We start from the raw sequence: 13,980 nt of genomic DNA, 5'->3' as shown, positions 1-13,980 counted from the left end.
TCCCCTTGCAGCATTTTTGATTCTTGTCCCAGCAACCCTGTGTTCCTCAGGCATGGAGGTCCTGGTCCCAAAGGAACGAACTCTCTCACTGGGAAACAGCACGGATTCCACTGAACTGGCAGCTGAGGATGCCTCCTGGCCACTTAGGGCTTCTCATGCCTTTTGATCAACAGGTCAGGAAGGGTGTCACTGTGCTAAGATGTGTGATTGATCCTGATTGCCAAGGATAAAGTGGACTGGTGTTACAAAATGAAGGTTAATAAGAATATGCCTGGAAACCTGGAGAACCATTGGCCGACTCTTTGTGCTACCATGCCCTGTGATTAAAGTAAGTGGTAAATTACAGCAACCCAATCCTGACAGGACTTATAATGACCCAGACCCCTCAGGAATGAAGGTCTGGGTCACCCCACCAGGCAAAAAACCACCACCAGCTGAGGTGCTTGCTGAGGATAAAGGTAATATAGAATGGATAGTACAAGAAGGTAGTTCTCCCTATCAATTACAACCACGTGATCAATTGCAAAAGCTAGGTTTCTAATTGTCAATGTATTTTCTATTTTATGTGCTTATTGCATATCTTTCCTTTGTTTAAGTATGATATATCAGATACAATTGCACTCAGTACGTTTTCATTTAAATGTATGATAGATGATTGATGATAGATATAAGTGTGATTTCATCAATGTCTGGACATTATATAAGTATATATGGCTAAAGAATTGTGTACAGGTGCCAGGTTGTCAAGGAGTGGATTGAGATGGTTTATTGTGCCAGCCTGACTGATAAACACATGTGGCATTAATTGAAGGGTGGAGAGATAAATGGTTAGATGAGCCTCGCCTTTCTTATCCCTCATTCCTTGATCATCAGATGAGTGTTTGGCTGCCTTGCTTGTTCTATGCCTCAATTTGCAAGCTACACTATCTGTGGGATGCCTATCCTGTGAACAGTGTAATTTGAGGTCCCCTTAAGACTTGCCTTGCCAGAGAATTGGAATGTACATCTCTGGAGCTGGGAACTGACATTTGGTGACCTGGATGACTATTGTTGACTTGTCTTGCAGTTTGCTGCCTGTTCTGGGATAGTCTAGCTCTCTCTCTCTACAGAGGACTACCTGGTGGCCCTCAGACTTGAAGGACTGCCAGTGTCTCACAACTCTCTCATGGAGTGAGTTGCACTGAGCCATTTGTACTGCTTTATAATTTAACTGTTCTTTTCTTGTATTATATGTCTATCTGTCTGTTTGTAATTTAACAGTTCATTTCTTGTGTTATATAACTATATATAACTATATATATATAACTATATATATATATATAATTATCAGCAATATGGTTCTATCTCTCTAGAAACCCTGTCTAACACAATATGAAAAACCAATAGCCAACTTGGTAGTCAATGGAGAAAAGACTAACACAATCCCTCTGAAAAAAGGGGGTGAGACAAGGAGGTCCCTTAACCCCACTCTGATTTAACATCACACTTGAAGTTTTAGCTAACAGCATAGGCAAAGAAAAGACACCAAAGGTATTCGTCTGGGGTAGGAAGAGGTGAAACTATTATTATTTGCAGATGATAAGATTTTATATATGGAAAATCATAAATGCTCCACAAGGGGAGTGCTGGAGGAAATAAAGGAGTTTCTCAGAGTAGCAGGATACAAGATTAACAAAGAGAAGCCCATCAGACTGCTATATACATCAGTTAAGTCCACACAAGAGGAGATCAAAAAGGTGGTGCCATTCACAGTAGTAAAGCACAAATTGAAATATCTAGGGACATACCTGACTAAAAGAACAAAAAAATTGCTATGAGGAAAACTTTGAACACTATTACAAGAAACCAAGAGTACCCTCAGCAACTGGAAGAATATCCCATGTTCATGGATTAGATGACTCAATATAGTAAAGATGTCAGTTCAGTCCAAGGCACTATATAAGTTTAATGCAATTTCAATACAATTACCCTGATCTTTCTTCAAAAAACCAGATAAACTGATTACCAACTTCATATGGGGAAGGAAAAAGCCAAGAATTAGCAGAGAACTCCTCAAGAAGAAGGACAGAGTGGGAAGGCTTACTTTACCTGACTTTGTCATATAGTATACAGCCACAGTTTTCAAAAACACATGACAGATACTCAGACCAATGGAAAAGAACGGAAAACCAGAATTAAATCATCAGTATACAAACAACCAATTTGTGATGAGGGCCCCCAAACTATCCAATGGGAAACAGACGTCCTCTTCAACAAGCGGTGCTGGAAAAAATGGATATCTACCTGCAGAAAAATTAAGCAAGACCCTTATCTCACTCCATGCACAGGGATAAACTTAAAGTGGATCACAGACCTTAAAGGAAAACCCCAAACTATCAGGGCCATAAATGATGGAATTGTGACCCACTTGAGAACTTTGGCACAGGGAATACATAGGCTATCAGAAATAGGGAACGACACAAACAGAGAGGAGGCACACATTGACTAGTGGGAAATACTGAAGGTAAAACACCTGTGTACATAGAAAAAATTCACCAAAAGTGTGATAAGAGTGTGCACGGACTGGGAAAACACCTTCAGCAGTGACATAGCAGATAAAGACCTTATTACTAAAAGCTACAATACTCTGTTAGCTTCCAAAAAGGAAAAGCCATATTGCCCACTGAGCAGGTTGGCAAAGGACCTGAACAGAACTTTCACAGGAGTAGGAATCAGAATGGCCAACAAACCTGAGAAAATGTTCCTCATCTTTAGCCATAAGAGAAATGCCAATTAAAACAATTAGATACCACCTAACACCCTCAAAGATAGCCCAATTCAAAAAATCAGAAAGCAACAAGTGTTGGAGGGGCTGTGGGGAGACAGGAACTCTCATCCACTGCTGTTGGACTTGTAGGGATGTACAGCCACTATGGAAATTTCTCTGGAGATGTCAAAAACAGGTGGCGATTGAGCTACCATAGGACCCAGCAATCCCCCTACTGGGCATATACCCAGAAGAGGCAAGAAACAAACCACGGCCAGACATGTGGGCATCAGTGTTCATTGCGGCACAGTTTACAATTGCAAGGAAATGCAAACAACCCAAATTTCCATCAATGACAAGTGAATTAAAAAACCGTGTTGTATACATACAATGGAGTATGTATAGCATCGCTATAAAGCAGTGATGAATTAGCACATCGCTGCATGGGAAGAACTGGAGGCACTCATGCTAAACGAAGTAAACCAAGCACAAAGGACAAGTACAACATGAGTCCACTGAGGAAAGCTTAAAAAAAAAAAGCTTAAGGGGCCCACCAAACGTGACATGGGAGAGATGGAGTCGGGGGAAAGGTCGTGGTGTTAACAAACCCAGGGACAAGGGAACAACAAGTGATCCAAATTGGTGGTGAGGAGGGTGTAGGAAGTCTGGTATGGTGTGATCAAGGATAATGTAATCAAGAGAAATTACTGAAACCCAAATGAAGATTGAGCATGATAGTGGGACAAGACGAAAGTCAAAGGAAAGAGAAGCAAGAGCTAAGAGGCAAAGGTCATTTAAAGAGGTCTAAATAAAGATATATACATATGTAAATACATTTATATATGATGATTGGGAAATAGATCTATGTGCATATATTTATAGGTTTCATATTAAGGTAGCAGATTGACATTAGGCTTCCACCCAGGTACTCCCTCAATGCAAGAATACTTTGATCTATTAAAGTGGCTTTCTATGATTCTCACCTTCCTGACACATTTGCTGAAGACAAATGTGAATAAACAAATATGGTGAATAGAGCTGATGGTGCCCATTATCAAAAGATATAGTGTCTGGGGTCTTAAAGATTTGAAGGTAAACAAGCAGCCATCTTGCTCAGAAGAAACAAAGCCCACATGGTGGAAGCACACCAGTATGTGTGGTTACAAGGTGTTGAAAAGATCAAGTATCAGACATCATCAGAACAAAAAAATCATATCATTGTGAATGAGGTGGGGAGTGCAGAGTGGCGACTCAAAGCCCATTCGAAGGCCACTGGACATCCCCTTACAGAAGGTTCTGGGGAAGGAGATGAGCCAGTCAGGGTGTGATATAGAAATGATAAAACATACAACTTTACTCTAGATCCTGAATGCTTCCTACCCAAGCCTCTCTATCATGATCTCATTTCTACCTCACAAATCTAGATAGACCAGAGTGGTACACTGGTACAGATAAGAACTGGAAACACAGGGAATCCAGGAAAGATGATCCCTTCAAGACCAGTGGTGAGAGTTGCAATACTGGGAGGGGGAAGGTAGGGTGGAATGGAAAGGGGGAACTGATTACAAGGATCTACATATAGCATCCTCCCTGAAGGATGGAAAACAGAAAAGTGTGTGAAGGGAAATATGGGACAGTGGAAGATATGACAAAATAATATTTTATAAATGATTAGGGTTCATGAGGGAGGGGGCAGTGGAGAGGGAGTGAAAAATGAGTTGATGCCAGGGGCTTATGTGGAAAGCAAAACTTTTGAGACTGATGAGGGGAATGAATGTACAAATGTGGTTTACACAATTGATGCATGTATGGATAGTGATAAGACTTGTATGAGCTCCTAATAAAAATTATTGGAAATAAATCTCTGTTCCTCCCCATGAAATTCTGTGTTTTTAGGGGGGCCCCCATGTATGCATTAAAATCTATTAATAATAAATAACCAGGATTGTAGGGAATACCCATTAAATGTTTCAGAAAGCTGGGGAATACTGGAAGCCCTCACTTGCCTATGCGAGGAAATTTGGAAGAGAACCATCTGGCCAATTCACTAGGAGACATCCATATTTTTCTTCTTCCAAACAAATGTGATACAACATAATGCGCAGACTATAGAACCATATCATTGATAGTGCACACCGGTAAAATTATGCTTAAGATCATCCAACTGCAGTTTCAGCAGGACATTGGTAGGGTTCTGTTTGCAGTTCAGGAGGGATTCCGAAACAGATATGGAACAAGGGATATATTTCCTGATATCAGGCGGATCTTGATTCAAAACGAGAACAACAGAAAGATGTTTACTTGTGTTTTGTTGACTGACCAAGGCATTTCACTGTGTGAACCATATAAACTGGGGTTAAGCTTGGAAAGAATGGGAACTCCAGAACACTTCGTTGTGCTCATGAGGAACTTGTGCAGGGATCAAGAGGCAATTGTGTGAAAAGAAAAAGGGAATGATGCCAGGTTCTAAATCAAGAAAGATGTGGCAGGGTTGAATCTTCTCACCGTATTTGTTCAATTTATATGCAGAGCAAATCATCCCTGGAGCTGGATTATCAACAAGGTGGGCATCAGTTGTGAAGGCAGGGTTATTAGCAACGATCAACACACAGATGGCATAACCGTGCTTGCTGAAAATGAGAAGGAATCAAACACTTGCTGATGTAGATCAAGGATTAGAGCCTCCAGGATGGATTACAACTCAATGTAAGAAAGATTCAATTCCTCACAACTGGACCAATAGGTAACATCATGATAAGTGGAGGGAAGTTTGAAGTTGTTAAGGGTTTTGTCTTGCTTGGATCTAGAATAAATACTCAAAGCAGCAGAGCTCAAGAGATCAAAAGATGTATTACTCTATGCAAATGTGATGCACGAGATCCCATGATCCATTTAGAGTAATGAAATAAATAGGTTCCTTTGAGGACTAAGGTGCATGTGATAAAAGCTATACTACTTTTGATTGTAGCATATGCTTGTGAACGTTGGACATTGAATCAGGAAGACTGTAGAAGCATCGATGCATTTGAACCGTGGTACCAGAAAAGCGTGCTGGAAGTACCAGGGACTGCTAAAAAGACACACCAATATGTAAGGCCAGAGTATTCCTTAGAGACAAGGATGGCGATACATAGCTCTAGATATTCTGGACATATTGTCAGGCGGAGCCAGTCCCTCAAGAAAGACATTACGTTTGGTCAAGTAAAGGGGTAGCGAACAGAGGAAGGTCTTCAAGTAGAAAGACTAACCCAGCGGTAAAATCCATGGGCTCAGGCACAGGGACCACTGTGAGGTTGTGAGGATGATGCAGGACTATGTGATGTTTCCTTCAGTGTCGCTGTGGGTCAGACTTTCTCAAAGGCACCTAACCGTGACAACATGTAATATGAAACGCTTTAACAACTTGTACTTAATTACGCTCTAGCTACTTATTCTGCTGCTTTGTTTGTGTTTTGAAACAAATACAAACACAATCTCAATTTCATTTTACAATTTAGCTTGTATTTCTAAGTGGAATCAATAATTTTATTTTTTTTGAGCAGGTTTCATTCTCTGGTTGTCAGGGCCAAATTCAAACTTACCTTCCGTTATCAGTTTGAATTCATAATTGCCTCTGCCATCCACATGTAGATAGCACTCATGATGTTTCCAAAGAGACATCTGAGGCAACACATTGAAGAGGGTGATGCCAACCCTCTGACAATGACTATAAATGTAGCTGTCTACATCAGTGCTAGTTACATGATCTGGTATCAATTTGGGACTTGAGAGGACTAAAAGTAAAGGGGCGGAGGTCTAGTCTGTCAGGCAGGTCATAACCAATGAGGCCTCTTTTTTAGCATGGCCTTCTTAGAATTCTGGGATATCTGGTATTTTCTGCTTGGAGGCAGGAAACAGACTCTCTCTCAGCTCGCTCCCTGGGAGACAATGCAGCTGACAAGACACACTGAGCTACTCTAGAGCACTGAGCTGGAAAAGCCAGCTACCCTGATGCAACCAGACCTCTGGAGCCAGAGAAACAATGCAATGACCCCTGCCAGTGCTGAGATGCTTACAACACCACTGGATCCAAAGACTTTCTACACTGGCCTGTGATCCTTCTGCATTCTGGGTCAATGCGTGTGTTTCGTGAGTCGGAAGAAGACTTTATAGATTGGTATCAGATGTATGGGCTCATATCGGACTTGTGGGCTTGGTATGGACTGAGTTGGGGTGCGTTCTAAATGTACAATTGCTCTTTATATAAAACTCTCTCTTATACAAATATGAGATTCTATGGATTTGTTTCTCTAGTTCACCTGGACTAACACAGCATACAAACTAGATTTGCTTGTACATTCATCCAAAACAAACGGGCTTATGATATAAGAATCTTGCCATCACCTATTTTTGTTTTTCTCCACCCCTGATCATGAATACTGTTCCAGCTTCCTCCACCTACCAGGATATGGCCCATTTGGATGTTTTACAAATAGTCCTTCAGTACCAGCTCAAAGATACACTTCCTTTACTGATCCTTTCTTCCATCTCTATGTGTCACTTAGACCCGAAATCTTCCAGGTATCATATACTCTCTTTGAGAAGGATAAAATTTCATTCTTCTCTCATATTTAGTTAAATGTCCTCAAAAGGAGACTATAGCTCACCAGAATACAGAATAGTGAACAGCCATTAAGGCCACAAATTAGAATGTTGGCTCTAGATTGAACTTCAAAATTAAGACATTTTGCTAAAGAAATATGATCAAGCTTGATAATGTTATCTGCCTTAAAGATTTCTCCAAAATAAATTTTCAAGGGTATGATTAGGAGCCTTCAATACTTATTTTCTGCTTACAGAGCATGCTACATACATATTTTCCACGATTTAAATCCTTTAGGACTTGCACTCATTTTGTAATCTGCATAGAAAAATCAGCCAATGTGATCATTTCAAAAGCAACCAAAACTATTCACCTTAGAGCTCAAGACATTCATGAGAGCATTATTGCACTTTGGTAGTCATGCTCTGGCAGTCCTAAATGGGTGTCCTGAGATGTGAAGGATATGCCCGGTGAGGAACAGATAGTTGGCAACCAGATAATCAGTTATAGTGGCAAAGCATTTGGCAATTTTGTTATCAAGAAAGCCCATGAGGAACCAGAACAAAATGAAATTATGCAGGGGCAGAAGACTCAGTGGATTGTCTGCTTATTTTCTTTTATTCTCAATGTAAAAGCATATTTCATCATTGTTTGTCAGGAGCCAGGAATTAATGTATCTATATTCTACTTCATACTTTTGTTCAGGTGTTGTCATCTTATCCATAGGTCTTCTAAATTGTGTTAGAAACAGCCCAGAGATAGCCATGTATAGTCATAATTGGTTGGCTCTGTGCTCCAATCATCATTGTCAATTTGACATATAAAACTATGTATAAAAATGGCCTACTAGTATTTGAATACAGATCAATTACACTGTTATACAACTTTTCTACATCTTGTGTGAGCAGCTGCTCTGGATTATCCATTGTGTTTTCCAGGTTTCATATTTTATAATATGTGAAAGCATGGAGATATTCCTCACATAAGTGCCAGTGAATCTTACTTGGAAGCACCGTTTGAGCTCATTAAACTCAAGAAATTGGGAAGACAGGTACCTGGCAACGAACTATATCCATTCCAAATAAGGCTGACAAAAAAGAATGTAAACTTTTCCTATGAATCTTATGAATATTACATGCAATTAACATTTATTTTATTGAAATTAATTGAAAACTGGTTGCAGAGATACTAGGAGAGCTAAGTGAAATTCAAGTGATGTGTGGCAGTCGCACAATCTACTGTCAACTTGTGCAAAGGGGTGTAGTCTAGCCTGTCAATCAAGTCATAGCCAATCATGCCTCTGTGTGGCCATGTCTTCCCCCCTGGAGGCAGGGCACATACTTTCCCTGTGGCACATTCCTGTTGATAAGCCACATTGCACTACAGTGAAGGAGACAGGGCTCTGGACCTGGAGGAGCCATGTGGAGAACCAAGCCAGTCCTGAGATGCTTCCACCATCATTGGATCCACATGATTTCCACCCAGGTCCCTGTGATATTCCTGTATTTGGCATCATTGCATGGCTGTGTGTCTGAATAGGAATTCATAGACTGGTATCAGATATATTGGCTAATATCGGATTTATGAACTTGATCTGAATTGGGGCTGGGAGCTTTTCTGAATATACAATTACTAGTTGATAGAAAGATCTTTCTTAAAGAAATATAAGTGTCTGTGATACATAAGATTTATTGAGCCAATCTGGCAGATAAACATATATGGGCATACTTGAAGCGGGAGGAAGATTAATGACTCAGCAAGCCTCACCTCTCTGGTCTCTTCCTCTCTGATGGTCGGACCAGTGTGCAGCTCCCTTAGCTAGTTCTCTGTCTCAGCTGGCAAGGCTCACTTCCTGCCAGACATCCCTGAGGAGAAGCCACATGGACCTACCCTGATGCAACCCTAGTTACTGGAGGTGAAGTGGGACCCCTGCCAACACTGACATGCTTACACCCTCACTGATTGGCTTTACTCCTGCATTCAATGTAATTGTGTGTATTTTGTGAGTTTGTACATTGGTGTCACACATATGGGCTAATGTCAGACTTATGGGCCTGGACTGGACTATGTTGGGATACTTAAATGTACAGTTACCCTTTATATAAAACTGTTATACCATGTGAGTGTTTATGAATTTTGTTTCTCTGGTCTACCTAGACTACTACAGTGTCTCTGGATTTGTTTCTCTACTCAATCCAGACTAACACAGGATGTCATGATTGATGTCAGATTAATCTTGGCTGAAATCAGAGAATAACAGAAATATATTTACTTATGATACATTGATTATTACTATGCACAGACATTTGACTCTGTGGACCATTAAAAACTAGGAAGGACATAGAGAGTAATGGGAATTCCAGAGCACTTCACTGTGTTCATTCAGAATCTGCTCTTTGACCAAAGGCAGAGGTTTGAAAAGAACCAGAAAATAATTTATGGTTTAAAATTACCAACGATGAGCATCCCGGCTATAGCCTTTAACTATATACTTATTTGATCTTTATGATGAGGAAACAATTTGAGAAGACGAACTATAGTAAGAAGAATACATCATCGGAATTAGCGGAAGGCTTATTAACAAACATGATATAATTTTCAACATGCAGATGACATATTTGCTTGATTAAAGTGAGGAGGTTTTCAAGCACTTGCTAAGGAAAATAAAGACATCAGTCTTTGGTATGGGTCACAACTCAGTGGAAAAAAACAAGTACCAATAGACAACATTAAGATAAATATAGAAAAGTTTAAAGTTTTGAAAAATTGAAATTTTGAAGTATCTAAAAATATAAAAGATTGAAGTTTTTAATGTGTATACAGAGGCAACAGATCAAAGTGATGGCATTTTGTTGACTTCTGAATGACCTGTATCCTTCCCGATGCCCTTGTCGGAAATCCCCACTGGTGATTGATTTTAGAATGTATTCTTTGCTCCTGTGATCAGAACAGTGTAATTAATAACATTGTTCCTTTTGATATTGTAATAAGAATATTATTATTCTCATTTTATTAACTAGGATGGTATAATCAATCCTGTACTCTATAAAGCTCACTAAATCAAAAGAATATTAATTTTACTTTCTATTTTTGTCATATGCTTGCTTCAATACACAATGAATGAATTTTGCCTTTAAAAACTCACTGAGATGTTCACTCTGGACTGCTTTTGATTCTCCCAGTCCAGTTATAACCAAATAAAAGGCTCTTCTACATTTCCAGACATTATAGTGGCTGTCATTTAATGGAGCCCCCATCAATGTAATCAACACTCACACACAGCAATTAAGAAAGGAAATGGCAGGGAGATGGAAGAAGATGGTGTCTAGTTGGGTTAACCTGCCTAGAGCTCCTGCTCCCAGACTAGAACATGGGGAGGTCGGTTGAAAGAGACTGGGAGGCAGAGTCTGCAAATCAGAATCAGGATTCTAAGGTATGTCCTGAACCCCACATTTAAAAAAATTTCCACTCACAATGTGAACCAGGAATGCACTAAATCGCACTCCGTTCAGTGTGCTGGGCTCCTGGGCCCTGGCTAAGCAGCTATCAGCGCCCCTGTTGGGCGGTGAGTAGGGAATTCCTCAGGCGTATGCCCCAAAGGGGATGAAATCCCAGACAGGAAAGTTAGCACTGGGCCCCACAGCAGAGCTCCCTGCACTGTGAACTGTCTTCTCTCATAGCCCGGGGACCGGCTCAGTGGATCGTCATAGATTTGGAGCAATTGAAAAGCTGTTGGGAAATTTACCAGAGTCAGGTCCCTGGGTGACAGAAATAGCAGATAGCCCTAGTCCAGGGGGCCAATTCAGTTCCAGTTGGCCAAGAAGAAGATAACCTCTCTGATAAGCTGGGTCTCCCAGTCTGGGGGTCAATGTGACAGCCCCCAAATGGGCCGCCCATAATCCAATATAAAAAAGAGAGAATAACATTTTCTCAGTAAAAATTACAAATCCTAGGCTCACTGCGTAACTCTAAGACAAGTGGTAGAAAGAGTCCTTCAACATACATTAATATAACAATGGAGCCCATGCTAAGGAAGGCCAGAAATTAGAGATCCCAGAGCCTGTGAACCTAAAAACGACCCCTTGGAGCAGGCCTCGCTTTCAGAATAACTTAGTTCAATTCCTGCTTGCCGGGAGACAAGGAAACCAACCAAACAAAAAACAAGAACTCTCAGGTATTAGGGCATCAGTGGTCCTGAAACACGCTACTAGGACAAGCCCAGTGGCAGTGGGCTACTGTCCAATCTGTGATCCTCCAAACATCTGGGGAAGTCTTACATGTCCTGGGGAACTCACCCCTCCCCTGCTGCATACAGCACAAGGGAGATCTAGCCGTGAATCCCAGTGCTCATCACTGTTGCAGAAACCGCTGCCTGTCTCGGCTGTGATCTTGCCTTTGAGGGTAATTCTGCCCAGCATCTGTGGGACCCTACCCCAAGCATACCACCCTGCTACCTTGAGCAGGGTTGGGACTCCTGCATCCCCACAGTCAGGTGATCAAGCCTCAGTTATCTCCTTGCTTACTGCTCTTATTCTCCTCTCTTTATTCTCTCTCCCTGGTATCTTTCCCACTGCAATCAGTCTCAAGGAGTCGGAATGTTTTTGTTTTTATTTAACATTTTCTTTCTTTGTTCTTCTTTTTCTCTATTTCCTGTTCACTACCTCTCTTTCCTTTCAAATGCCACCACTGACTTCTGGGCTTCTACTCTGCTCGAGGCCCAACTCAACCAAAAGAGCAGGGGAACTCCAGCCTGCCCTCTGGGATCACTTCGCACCACACAAGGCAGCTATGACAGCCCTAGGCAATGCTACACAGTGCTGAGGAAACCTCAGTCTGGCCTCTATGGTGATCTTGCCAACTAGGACAAATCCACGGAGCACTGAAAGAGCACATGACCTTCCACCTTGGGGCAGGCTTTAAATCCCTGCAGCTCCATGTTCAGGCGATCAGGGATCAGTTCTTTGCTCTTTATTCTTTTCTTCTCTCTTCCATAAGTAAAGATACACAAGACCTTTTCTTAAACCACAGATTAATAGAAATTAAAATTTTTTTATTGATAAGCTAAATACTAATCCGGGTTATGAGAAACACGCTCCTCCATCCTTTCACACCAAGAGCTACTTTGCAGATTGGTGTTTTGTATTTCTTCCATTTTCTTTATTATGCTATAATTTGTGGATATGAGTTCTTATCGTTTTAAAAATCAGTTTGATAGTTTAAATAATTATTATAACTCCAAATATTAAAATGTAGACTGTTCCATACCTAAGAAAACAAAGCTGATTCAGTCTATCCAGTGATATATTCTGGTTCCCCGTGACAAATACACTCAGAATCAGGCCTACAATCCAACACACTAAGGAAAAAGTTTAGTTCTGCCCTTTTATTTCAAATTAAATTTGATATTAAGATGTTTCCTATTTTTTGGAAATGAAGAGGAATTTTCGACAAGAACTTTATTAATTTATGCTATTTGAAATATATAAATATAAACATTGCATTTCAGAATCATGTTGCTCAATAGTCACTAATTTCTTCATTAGAGAAAAAAATAATGCAAACATTGTGATTGTTGCTACTGCTGTTAGAAGATTTTGAGTTGTTTGCAACTCATAAACACAGAGCGATCATAATCAAAGCAGAAGGAAACATGACCACTTTGCCCCGTACAGGGCAATAGAAAAAATAACGTTTGTCATTGTCTCTGAACCACTGTCGTAGCCACTCTGTCAGCCCAGTCCTTGTGAGGCTCCCTCTTCTTCACCGACCTTCTACTTTTCCAAGCTGATTTCCTTTTCCCAGGACAGTTTTCTCCCAGCAACATGTCCAAAGTACACTAGCTAAAGTCCTGTCTGTCCATGAGAATTCTAGGCTAGATTTTTTTCCAGGGTTTGCTTATTCTTCTGGCAATCCATGGAACTTCTGCTATTGTTTTCCAAGGCATGAATTTAAATGCATCAATTCTCCTGCAGGCTTCCTTAATCATTGTGTATCTTTCACAAACTTATGAGCCAATTGAAAATGCCACGCCTTAGGTCACAGATGCCTGATTCCTCCAAGGACATCGTGCTCTTGCACACTTTAAAGAGGCCTTCAGCAGCAGAGTTGTTTAATGCAATGTCGTCCCCCGACCCTTTTTGACTGATGATTCCAGGAGTGTTGGTTGTGACTCCAAGCAAGAGGCGATCAGTGACAACTTCAATCTTTTCTCCATTTAACACGGGGCTTACAGTTGTGAGGATTTTTGACTCTTTGAGCTGTAATCCCACTGAAGGCTGAAATCCTTGATGTTAAGCTTGTGCTTCGAGGGCTCTTGTCTTTCAGCAAGGAAGAGCGTGTCACCTGCTTCTCACACGTTAATAGCTTTCTTGCAATCCTGGTGTTGGGCTCTTCTTCACATAGGGCAGAGTTTTGTATTATTTGTTCAGAATGCGGATTCATATCATGGAATATCAATCTTGTTAAACCCTTTCCTGATTATAAAGCAGGCATTTTTTCCCTTGGTCTCCTAGAACCACGCCTTTTGGGGTTTTTGTATGGGTTCCACAGGAGCACAAAGAAGTGTTCTGGAATTATGATCCTTCCCAACACTATCCATTGTTTGTTATAAAGCACACAGTCGAATGCCTTTGCATAGTCCATGAGACACAGG

The 13,980-nt window shown here is 40.8% G+C and overlaps 1 pseudogene; it reads right to left on the bottom strand.

Annotated features, from left to right (window-relative positions):
* Window positions 1-4,865: 4,865 nt before the first annotated feature.
* LOC142439417 (ATP-binding cassette sub-family D member 3-like) lies at window positions 4,866-12,264 on the bottom strand (annotated as a pseudogene).
* Between the last annotated feature and the right edge of the window lie 1,716 nt (window positions 12,265-13,980).

This window comes from Tenrec ecaudatus, chromosome 1 (assembly GCF_050624435.1).
Source record: "Tenrec ecaudatus isolate mTenEca1 chromosome 1, mTenEca1.hap1, whole genome shotgun sequence".
NCBI lineage: Eukaryota > Metazoa > Chordata > Mammalia > Afrosoricida > Tenrecidae > Tenrec > Tenrec ecaudatus.
The sequence above is the reverse complement of the archived record's forward strand: the minus strand, read 5'-3'. Positions and strand labels throughout refer to the sequence as shown.